The sequence below is a fragment of the Aphelocoma coerulescens genome, chromosome 6 (assembly GCF_041296385.1).
Source record: "Aphelocoma coerulescens isolate FSJ_1873_10779 chromosome 6, UR_Acoe_1.0, whole genome shotgun sequence".
Classification (NCBI taxonomy): Eukaryota; Metazoa; Chordata; class Aves; order Passeriformes; family Corvidae; genus Aphelocoma; species Aphelocoma coerulescens.
This window is the reverse complement of record NC_091020.1, coordinates 19,773,395-19,782,131: the sequence shown is the minus strand read 5'-3', so window position 1 is coordinate 19,782,131 and position 8,737 is coordinate 19,773,395.

Sequence of the window (8,737 nt, the reverse complement as noted above, 5' to 3'; positions counted from 1 at the left end):
GAACTAGCATTTTCATTTTAAGCATCATTTTTCAGTGGTTTATGACTCAGATTTTCAAAAACCCTTCAGCTTTTAGGCTGGTATGGCTCTTAGCTGCAACACATAGGATCAACAAAAAATAGTTACTGTTTTAAATACTTCAGGCTTTTTAACCACTTCCGGATAAACCAAAAGGTACTGCTGACACATTTTTAGAGATTCTGCCTTTGGACTACCCTTGAAAAATCAACTTTTTCCCTTCCCAGTGGCAGTATGGAATATAATGAGCGTGAGACACCTCTCTTGGGTGCAGTGCCTGGGTTACATGCCTCTAGTTCCTACTGGGCAAACCCAAATCAGCATGTCTGTGAGGCTGCTAATTTTAGTGGAAATTTGCGTGCGGGTAGGGGTGGAGTAGGGACTGCAAGCAATGTTGTCCAGATCTGGATGGTTGCTGCAGCAGAAAGCTTGGTAGAATTGTTTCCAAATCCATCACATGAGGGGATTGTGTTTTGTCCTAAAATCAAAACCTTATGTGACTGGGCCCTCAGCAAGCATTGCTCAGGGTTCAGTGACACCTCAGTGTGCCTCTTGCACTATTTATCCGATATCTTCCGCTGATGTCACTCGAGTCTATTAGGTGCATGTGGTTTGCACTCCTCCCTGCCCCCCCGGCAGTGATGACTGTGTGCCTGTAGCTGCTTTGGGGTGGAGCGCTTTTGTCTTGGTAGGGAGCTTTGAGAGATGTTTGAGAAGCCACCAGATTCATGTCAAAACAATGGTGTCTGCATGTGACTTGAAGTCATACCTTACATAGTTAATAACTGTAGTTTTGTGGGGTTTTTATATATATAATGAAGAAAGAGAAATGTGTTTGGAGGACTTTTTGTTGTGTGACTATTCTGAGTTGGTATCAGTGAGTACTATAACGCCAGTGTTTTCATCTTTGCTCATCTTTGCATCTTAGCAGCTTCTTTTTGGCTGGTAAAAGTGGCAGCGTTGACTCTTTCCCTTACTCATCCTTCATCTAAAGGCCAATTCATGTGTCAGCAGCAGCCTGCTAAGCAGTGCAGGCTCTGCGGTATTTCTCTGCCAGCAGATGGCCTTGCGCCTCGCCTAATGTGGGAACAGGGATAAGACTTGGGTGGGATCCAACTCGAGGAACTGTTAACACACACTTTTTAACTCCTTTGCAAGTCCACCTTTAAAAATGTAAGATTTTGGAATTAAAGTGAAAATTTTGAGGGTTTTTTACTGTGCAGCTTTGATTTGTGTGTTTTGTTTCTTTTTTCCCCTTGTAATTGTTGTCCTATGCCTACACATGTACACTGATCATAGGAAATTCTGGTCTGTGCAAAACCACGCAAGGAATAAATTTGGACATACATGGTCACAGTATTCTGGCATTTAGTGTTGCTGAATTGGAATCAGTATTCATGCCTTAACTGGCATCAGACATTTTCTTCCCTCTCCAGAAAGCTGCTTGCACCTAAGGAAGCTGACTCTGTTGGTGTATTATGGCATTATGGATTGCTAGGTTTTTGAGAAGATTAATTCAGCCAGTCTCTCCAGGTGAAGAAAAATTTGTCAAGGTGCAATAGAACATAACTGAGGGCCCAGAGCCCTGTGCATTTTATTGGTCTCACCTCAGAACGTTGAATTCATATTTATGTTCCAGAAGGAAAGTAATGGGAGAGGAAGCATAAGATCTGACTTGCTTTCTACTACATTTTTCTCTGTTAAATTATTACAGATTTTTAAATTTAAAAAAAAATATTTGGTTTAGATTTGTTTTGACATATTGGTAATCTGTAGAAGTTCTTTTGTACTAAAACTGGGCAATTAGATTAATGTAGTATAACTTAACCAAAGTAGTTCCATCAAACTTAAATTCTCCTTTGTCCTAAAATACACATTAGAAGATCATTGTTGGTTTGGTTTTTGGTTTGTTTGTTTCACTTTCTGTCTGTTTTGTTTTAATTTGCTTTCCTGTTTTTTGTCTCCCCTGCCTCATGTATATTCAGAACAACCAAGCTACTTTTGACTTTTTGTTCAAGTACTAGAATGAGTGATCCATTGCTCATGCAGCTCTATTGCATCTCCTTCATCTTTGATTCAAACCTCTTCAGTAATGTGACTTGTCACAAGCATCAGCTAACACTATTGAGAAATGATGAGAGTGGCATCAGTCTTTAAATAATCACTCTTACTCACTACAGTTTTATGGTGGTTTTATTGTTATCCAGATCTGTGAAACATTAAAGCAGTGACCTTGCTCCACCCTTTGCATTATGCTCTTGTAGACCAAAAAATATCTGTAGCCACTGTAACTATTGGCTGTTTGTTGCAGTGTGGTATGGCCAGATTCTGACATGGCCAGATTTCCTTTTTTCATAAACCCCTATGTACTACTTACAATCACCCAGGTTTGTGGTGTAGTGAAAGGTTCTTGGTCAGATGATGTGGTAACAAAGTGCTTTGTTCGCCCTAACACTGTGTTCTGCTTGTGGAAAAGCTGATATGACAGCACAGAGGAGGGAAAGTAGGGTGTTACCAGAAAGGTTTATGAAGATCCTGTGGGGATTTTCATAAGGGTGCTGCCTTGGTGTTACATCAAATCACAGATCAGGGTGTTCTGGCATGCAGTGTATTTCTTTTAGAAGTAATAGTGATCTGATACACCTGCCTGTGGAGCCATAGATGCTTCTGTTTATCTGAAAAAAACCCACACTAGCAAGAAAACACAATGGAAACAAACAAACAAAAAGCCTAGAACAAAACAGTGGAAACCAAAACTTGTAGCAAGTCACTTGTGTCCTCTAGCAGTTCTCCTCTGGAGGTGATAAAGGAGAACTGGGCATAGGCCCTGTCATTCTAAAAGAAAATTGAAACAGACATGTGTCCTTTTTCTCATAATTCAACTTCCTGACACAGCCCTGCATCCATGCTTTTGTTCGACAGACCCAGTTTGATGACGTCAATGCATTCTTCACAGCAGGAAAAAAAAATCATTTTTCAAACAAACTGAGCATTTCCTTAGACTGGAAAAGCAAATTGGCTGGATGCCTGGTGGCTCCTACAGCCAATCACTATAACCTTACCATAAATGTAGATGTGTTTCTGTCTTAGGGTTGATTATCGACTTTATTTTAGACATGGGACCATCCTGTCCCAGTCCTCTGTGTGTGCACTGTACAAGGGAGTGCTGAGATCCTGAATGCTGCAATATTTACCAAATATTTTGCACGTTACATGGGCTCACATAAAATTTGACATTGTGACTTGATAGATTGTAAATGCATCTCTTTTAATAGTTTTGCAGAGCTCTGTATCCATCCAGATCTTGCAGCAGACAGCTTTGCTTCAGAGGCTGGCTAGTGATATTTTCTCTTTTCAAGCTAATTGGTCTTAGTTCTTTTTTGAGGATGCTATTACTAAGATTATGCTTTATACTTGCAAAGCTTGGTGTACAGCAAATGATAACTGCCAAATGTGTAACAGATCAAGTGTAAAAGCTTTTGAGATAATGTGCTAGGGATGCTAGATGTTCTCTAGAGGTGAGTCAGAAAGTGTTCAAACCTTTTCTCTTCAGGCCCTGCCTGGACAGAGCACTGCTATTTAATTTGTGGGTTTCTTCCATTTGTGAGATAAATCCAAGGCTGAATCCTTGTGCTAAGGATGAAAGAGGAAAGATCTGTAGAGATATGTCTGGAGTTAAAAGGTAAATGTGAATAAAAGGAGATCTTTAGTTCTGCTTTGGACCTTCAATCTGAAGATGGCCTTAACAGGTACACCAGAAAGCTGCATTTCCCATGTTGAGTAAGTGATGCTCAAAAAGCCACCCTTCAAGGAAGTTTTCATTATAATTTTAAAGCAAACTAAGACAAATTTTATTAAACATGGTAGTGAGGAGGAGAAGCTAAAGAAACATTTTAAAGGGTAGCATGCTGTAGTTTCTGATATTATAAGAAATTTTACATCTTTGGAATTCAGTTCCAGTGTTTTGCTTTGCTCTATCATGCTTCTCTTTCTGGGGTATCATCTGACAAGTGAGACTAGCAGGCTTAGATAAAAGCAGTGCCTTGTGGCTGAGACTCCAAACGCTCTTGTTTTGGTTTCTTTTGATATCATTTAACCTTCTTTGGGGGTGGGGAAGACATGACAGCGATGTGAAAAGTCTTATCCCTCCCACTAACATCTCAGATGCATTTTGGCATCTGCTGTGACATCAAACGTTCTTCAGAGCCAGAACAGGATGCAGTGGTCTTACTCTGAATGTTTGTCTCCTGGGCACTGCTGTGTGCTTGTAAGCAGGACTCGTGCTTCAGGTAGATGTTCAAAGGCTAAATCCTGGCAGCGAGGATTGGTAAGCACAAAGTTTGTAGGTCAGGGAGTTATCACTGTTCCCTGCCTTCACCTACTCCCCCACTTCTACCACACATTTGCACAAATAGAAGAGAGGCCTGGGTAGCTGCTGAAGCTACAGGAGTGAGTCATGTCTTCTCTATTCAGCTTCACACCCCACTGCATAGGAAGGTTTTATGAGCTGTAGCAAATGAATTGAGTATGTAGTACAGACTGATTTATATTTCTGTCAAAATGCAGTGGATTGTTTTCTGTCAGTGGTTCTCATCAGCAATTAAATGATGTGTTTAGATAGTTGTGCATCTCTAAGGATGGTCATAACAAGAAGGGATACAGAGATGTTAGCTGTCTGAAGCAGTCTGTTTAATTCCCAGACAAGACATCAGTTATTTTTCAGCTAAATAATTTCTCAAATACTTCTCGAAAGCCGTATTTTGAAGGAGGCATCCTTTCCACATAGCAGAATAGCTACCTCTTCTGCTGTCAACCAGCTCAGATGCAGGAATGGGAGACTGGATGAGGGACTGAAGAGGGATGGACAGCAGAATATGCATTTCTGGTTCCCTGGGATGGGCAGGAGAGTCTAGTGCTAGTGCAGGCCATGGCTTTTAGAGCCACAGCTTTCACATATGTTTTTCCAAGCTTGGGGATGCTCAGAAACCTCCTGGAGGTAGCCAGCTGAGAGGAGAGCAGTTCCTCAGTTTCATGTGAGAAATGAAGAGGAACCCACATGCCTTTGCTGTCAGTGTAGGGAAATGGTCTTACCTTCTGGAAGTAGAAGTTTTGGACTGAATTCTCAGCTTTCATTTATTCACTTCAGTGAGCCATGATTTTTTTTGAGATCAATAGTAATTTTAATATTGCCTTGACTGAAGATAAGATTTCACTACATATGCATAAAGCATATGTAAAGATAAGTTTTGTCAGTATCTGGAGACTTGCCTCTCTCTGAGAGGCAGGGCTGGCCACCAAACCCTTGTCCATCAGCTCCTGGAAGGGGCAGCCCAGTCTGCCCTGCACTGGGCACATGGCAGAGGCTGGAGTGTCACAGCTTGATGCAGTGAAAGGCTGTTGATACATGGAGCTTATTCCTTGCCCTCCCAGCTACTGTCCCACTATTCCTGAGTGACCTGGCACAAACCCCATGTTTTCTTTTCAGGGGGCCCACCTGAAAAACAGGATCTGACAAAAACAAGTTGCAAAAGAATAACTATAAGTTATTAAAAGTAAGGTGATAGGGAAGGTTTAGCCCTCATGAAAACAGTAGCTGGTATTGTGCATGCAGAGTAAAAGAACACAGATGTTAGCCCTTTTTCCCCAGTGGGGTTGTCCCCTCTTCCTTCCACCCCCTTTTCCTGAAAGGCCTGGCCATTTGCTGTGTGAGTGGTGTTCAGTTCCTAATGCAATAAAATGTTATAGCAACACTCTTTTATTTAAATACGATTCAGAAAGGGGGATGTGCTTGAGCTGAAGATCTGCTAATTGCATAATTTTCTCCTTGTATTAAACAATGTGTTCAAGCTGTGTAGTGCAGAGTAATCAGTGTGCAGGGAAATGATTTATATTATATTGAAGAGGTCTGAGCATTTGACCTCATAAATGAATTCCCAGACACAGCTAAACACAATGCAGTAAGTAACAGGCTCTAATTAGGAAGCTGGAAGAGTTTTACATAGTTCTGGTATCCTGATGTGGCAGCTATCCAGGCATTTTCAGGATCCTTGTACAACAGTGCTTTGCAGCAGTGGAAGGACTTACTAAGCCTTCAACAATTACCAGCAAGGAACTGAAAGAAAGAGAAACTCGGGAAGTACTTACAGGACTGGCAACACGGTAGAAACTATAATTCTGAGACCTTTTCTTTATTTTAGTGATGTTACTGGCTTGCAAGGAGAACAGAAACAGATCAAAAAGCAGTTGAGTTTGCAGAAATCTCCCACTGGCAGGTTAGAGCTGAGTCTTGACATTTTCATCCCCCATGAGACCAGCAACGATTGGTCCTGAAATGGGATGGAATGAGGAAAAGCTTTACAGAATTCTTGAGTTTTTCCATGCTTTGGGAGGACAGTTATGTTTGTTTCAGAATTATGTATCTAAGCCTTCTTTACAGTTAGAAAAGGAAAAGAAAAAGAACTTGTTCTTCGGCCTGAAAGGGAATTTAAACAAACAGTTAAAGCTGGGCATGTAAAACACATTTAGTGGAAGAGGAAAAGAAAACCCCAAGTTTGATTGGAAAATGCTTTTACACTTTCAGAGAACCAACCAAGTTATTGAACAAAAATAGCATGTTATCTGTACTTTTCCATAGTTCTTACAACTGCCTGTAAGAAAGAGGAAGAGGAAACTATCTTATGTAACTAAGATGTGTCTGCAAAGCAAGGACCAAAAGCCTGACTGCTTCAGTGTGCTTGTGAGCCTTTTGCATCATTTGGAGAGCAGTTTATAAACTGAATATGCTAGGGCATGAGACACAGCTGTGTGCTAAATGACCAGCCATCATCAGCTGTCAGTCTCCTGGGGCACCACACTTTGTAACAGGAGGGTCTTCCAGGCCCAAGCAGCAGCCAGGATGAGTGCAGGAAGGTGTGACAGAGCAGGTTGAGACTGTACATGGGGCAGAGGAGAGCACCAGTGAAGTCCTGTCCTTCCTGCAAGCTGCAGTGAGTTAGGCACCACGTCCCTGGGTGTGTTTTCATTAGCCAAAATGACATTCAGCAAAAATACCGTGGGGGGATAGGGTAGGAATCCTTCTGCACAGGTCACACAGGCAAAGAGCCTTCTCAAGGCTTCATGCTATAAACAGGATTCTGTTGGGGAGGAGTCTGTTTTATCTTAGATCTGTAATGTAGGTTGTAACAAGTTATAAAAATACATACACACTCACACACATTTTATCTGTGACATTTTTCTGTAACTTATGTTATTGTTCAGATCACTGATAAAGGCATTAAGGTGTGTAGCCAGTGGTGGGTCCCACAGAATTCCACTCACTCAGCAGTGATTTCCCTGCACTGTTGTGCTGTAAGACTCCAGCTTCAGAGGCAGTTCTCATGCTACTCTGCATAAGTTGGATCTGCAGTTGGATTTTTTTAATGTTTTAGAATGTAAAAGGGATTCAGATGGCTTTTACAACTATGTTTATAATATTTCTTAAGAAAAATTTACAAGAAGTTGGTTTTATACAGCCTTATTCTCAATGTTTATTATATTATCTCCTTTTATTTTTTATTATTTGAGTTCTGTATTGGCAGCTGTGATAGGTTGACTTAAGAGTGGTGTGTTCATCTGGCAAGTTTGTAATTAGCTACTTCTTGTCATTACATGCTTGAAATTTTTGTAAGACTGCCTTTCTTCCTGGGGAAAACCCCTCAAGCATTTTTAAGGGCTAATGAAAGTAAGTGTTGATTGTTCTGGAAGCACTTTGGCCTATTCTTTCTAACACCTGTGTGGATGCAGGCTAGTCATGCCTGCTGCAATGTCCATGCCCAACTTTATTGATGGCTCTTTTAGCATCCTCTTGCAGTGGAGTTGAAATCAAAAAAGCCCCAAACAGTTTTGCAAACTTTCAAATTGACTTCTGATTTTTTTTCTGGTACAGAAAATGCATGTGTATTAAATATGTTTGCATTTGCCACATTTTTTACTTTTGCATGTAACTGCATGCACTTTCATATAATGGCATGCCCATCACAAAAGTAGGTTTCCTTTTTATTCAAAAGTATTTTTAAAAGTATATGTTTACTTTAGCCACAAAGGTGGTAGATTTCCTCTTGTATATTTTGTACATTTTTTGGTTTAGTGCCATGTAACACTCATTCCGTCACTGTTATTTAGTGTCTCTTGTGTAGGTTTAAAAAAAAAGTTTAGCTGTGCTCTCAGCTGTTTGTCACAACTGTGCTGAGTGACTCATACAGAAGATAAGGAAGTTGCAGTGGGGCAACATCTCCTTGTCCTGCCCTGCATTGACACTTAACCTTTGAGTGCTCCAAATCCAGTGCCAGGACAAAGCAATGGAGACCAGGGCCTTTGGGAGAGGCAGGTGCTGGCTTGGTAACATTCATGGTGAGAGTGACTCCACAGTTTGCCATCATCTAGAGCCAAAAAGCGAAACTCTGGCACTACAGCAAATTACTAAATTTGCTAGTGTAAGAAATTATCTTAGAGAGGTCCTTTTGCTCATGGTTTTCCAGAGAGCCAGCCCTACTGGCTCCTACAGAAGTTAAGCTGTGATATAACCAAGCATTCAGAGCCCGTGGGTTTAATCTGTAAGTAATAACTCCATGAAACTCACTTCCAGCAAGTTTATCTCATGGGAACTGTCAATTTTCTTACTGTGTGCAAGCTCACCTGGAAATCTTGCTCTTGGTGAGATAATAACAGGACAATCACTTGT